Source organism: Oncorhynchus gorbuscha, linkage group LG23, assembly GCF_021184085.1.
Source record: "Oncorhynchus gorbuscha isolate QuinsamMale2020 ecotype Even-year linkage group LG23, OgorEven_v1.0, whole genome shotgun sequence".
NCBI lineage: Eukaryota > Metazoa > Chordata > Actinopteri > Salmoniformes > Salmonidae > Oncorhynchus > Oncorhynchus gorbuscha.
In genome coordinates this window covers 67,636,733-67,640,118 of record NC_060195.1, presented here as the reverse complement: position 1 = coordinate 67,640,118, position 3,386 = coordinate 67,636,733, and the positions used below count along the sequence as shown (strand labels likewise).

General features: G+C 43.2%; 1 protein-coding gene across 2 annotated transcripts in view; it reads left to right on the top strand.

Moving 5' to 3' along the window:
• The first annotated feature begins 450 nt into the window (after positions 1 to 450).
• Positions 451 to 3,386, top strand: part of LOC124011352 (interleukin-1 receptor accessory protein-like 1-B) — a 444,356-nt gene continuing 441,420 nt past the window's right edge. For both annotated transcript variants that reach the window (XM_046324642.1, XM_046324641.1), the window contains exon 1: positions 451 to 1,308. The gene's annotated coding sequence lies outside the window, so the exon portion shown is untranslated. The remainder of the gene's footprint in view (positions 1,309 to 3,386) is intronic.

Sequence of the window (3,386 nt, the reverse complement as noted above, 5' to 3'; positions counted from 1 at the left end):
CCATTTAAATGCTATAAACCAGGCTACATAAAACCAGGCTAGTGTATCACCCAGTGAAGTTATCATTTGATATTGTTCAACTTGTGTTGACATCCCGTCGTATTTGTGTGTGTGAAAAATCATATATCACCATTAGGAGGCCATTTGCTATGTGTTGACTTTTTGGGGCATGTCCAACTCCAAACGCACATTTCTCACTTATGCCATGGGTTCCCAAACTTTCAGCCAGGCCCCCCTTCCAGCATTGGGACCCCCCCCCCCCCCCCCCCATAGACATGACAAGAGGGATACTGATGATGCACTATTCAATTTGATGCACAAAACTGATGATGCACTACCCAACCTACCTCTCACGCGTCCCACAGTTTGCGATCCACTGGCCCATGCAAAGGTGGCTAGATAGATAAATGTAGTAATAGTGGACGGTTGGTCTGGGTAGTGTGAGTCTGATCATTTTTTCCATTGGGCGGCAGTACGTCTATCTTTAAACTTGAGAACTGCATTGCCTACCGGTCCACATTGTGACTGCGGTCTAGCGAGGGCAGGGGAATGAATCTGGTGTCTGGAAATGCACCACTAGATGCAAATTAACTGCAAGGCAAATAGTATTCAGACCCGTATTTATAGTTTCATATTTGGACTGTATGCACATCTGTTTTCTCCATCCACGGAATTTTCCCCCCGGTGCGTCTGTTGGTGCACGAGGACTCTGCGCGGGCTCTTGGACTTGGAGGACGGATCCATCAAGCTCGGATTGTGAGTGTTCGCATAGCGGTACACTGAAGGAAAACCTAATCGGATGTGGTATTACAGAATACTTGTGAAATATAGCCTACATTATAGATAGCTCTCTGCCGCGCTGCAGCCTGTGAGGACCGCACGAGTTTTTTTGGGTGGAGAAATTGTGTTTCGCAGCGGAGAGGTTTGGGGGACTATTTATAACCAAGGATCGGCAGTCTGGAATGTTTGATTTTCTCCTTCATTATATGTAAACCTTTTTCTCCTATCAGAGTAGATTTCCCCACCGCCGTGGGTCTTAATGTTATTTTCAAATTGACCCTCTGCACCTTTTTTTATTCGACACTGAAAAAAGCAGATGATATGCATATGTTCTTTGGATTAGACCCCGCTGTGGACAATTTGGCTTTTGCGTGAATGGGATATCTGTGTATTAGGCATATTGTTCAACGACCTTTGTATAAGGAGACGAGGCGTGTTATTAGCATTAGCCTACACCGGCATTGTGATGGTGAGCTTTTATGATCGGAACTGACAGCGGAATAGGATCATTTTGGAAACTGCTTGTGGGTAAGTTCATATGTTTTGTTATCAGTGCAGCGATGTAAAGTTTCTTGGTTAAAACATTTAAATGTACTCAATGCAACACATTGGTTCTATGGTCAGGAGGCTATTCTACCTTCTTACCATGAAAAACATTCCGTTTTTTTGTGAAACCTGAATGTTATATGTAGCAATTTGAATGAGCCCCTTCCATAGTACCAGTGCCTTTAGTCCCGCGAGTGCTACACCTCGCAGAAGTTTATGCGCATTGTAAGGAATGTTCGTTTCTACAGCTCGTTACGCATAGATTCGTATGCGTTGGGCACTAGAGCACTCTTTGGGGATGTTTGAAATTGTGTAATGTTCACTGCGCATAGGCTACATTTCGCTGCTTGATAAGCCTACTGTAATAGGCTACATTTCGCTGCTTGATAAGCCTACTGTAATAGGCTACATTTCGCTGCTTGATAAGCCTACTGTAATAGGCTACATTTCGCTGCTTGATAAGCCTACTGTAATAGGCTACATTTCGCTGCTTGATAAGCCTACTGTAATAGGCTACATTTCGCTGCTTGATAAGCCTACTGTAATAGGCTACATTACGCTGCTTGATAAGCCTACTGTAATAGGCTACATTACGCTGCTTGATAAGCCTACTGTAATAGGCTACATTACGCTGCTTGATAAGCCTACTGTAATAGGCTACATTTCGCTGCTTGATAAGCCTACTGTAATAGGCTACATTTCGCTGCTTGATAAGCCTACTGTAATAGGCTACATTTCGCTGCTTGATAAGCCTACTGTAATAGGCTACATTTCGCTACTTGATAAGCCTACTGTAATAGGCTACATTTCGCTACTTGATAAGCCTACTGTAATTGATTCGAACGTTATTTATATCTGTTAAAAGTTGTTACTCGGTGAAAATAAATGTACACTGCAGCAATGGCACATTATCGCTGAAAAATAGAAAGATTTTATGGCAAGAGTGAAACGATCATGTCTCTGATCATAAACGTGTGTGCGTGCATATATGTGTGTGTGCGTTCGCGTTAGTGCGTGTTTGTGTGTGTCCATGATGGAGATATATATCTATTTTTTTAATGTAGGCTCATTGTATGCAAACCGTTAGCTGTAGTTGTGTTACCTTTAATATATTTTACAAATACGACATTTCAAAAGATAGGGAATTTAAGATATAGCCTGTTTAGACTATGGCGTAACGGCAGGTTGCAAAGTTGTGTGGCGCTAGAAAGATGCGTGTGTGCATCCTCAACTGCAGACGGTGAACTAAATCCCCAAATCATTGGAAGACGCGCGCGGCATTGATCTGTTCGTTAATTTGAAGTGTGCGAATAGGTCACCAGTGAATTCCACCTTGAAATGAAAGTGACAGACACATAGCTCAGGAAAATTACGATTTGGATCTTGGATTGGCCACTAAACCATTAGGTTTTAGCCACTGTGCCGACAATGCATATGGGCCGGTGAAGGGATCGTGGATGCACCGTTTCTCTCACGTCCCAGACCCCACAAAAGATGACAAGGTCGACATAAGCAACATTCAAGTGCTGTTTAACCCGTGGTGCTGAAATGACAGCTCCCAGAGTCGACAGATTGAAGAGAAGAGCATTAACCTGGGGTGTAATCATTAGTCCGTTGCAAACAGTTTGGACAAAAGCAATAGTTTCTATTGGACAAATCCAGGCAGGTCCCTCCCCGTTTGGTTCCGTTTGGTTCCGTTTGGTTCCTAGTGAATACACCACTCCCTGCATGTGTAGGTTACAACACAGGTGTCTGCCTCAAGCAGACCTACTGCACCAAAACTGTCAAATTAACTTTATTTGGCTGGACATGCAATTTTGCTCTTGCGAGCCTATATCGTGTGCAGTCAATATGTATGCCAAGTGTATATTGAAACCCTATCATCAATACAGGACCGAGGGAGAGAAATGAAGTTGCTCAAGGCACACAGGACAAAACAATTTATCAATGCGTCTCCTGCTGCTTTCACTCAATTCCTTTGGGTTGAATCAAACACAACAACAATGTTGCAGAAGACATGCTTCTTAAGCCGCTGGGCATACACTGGTTGAATAAACGTT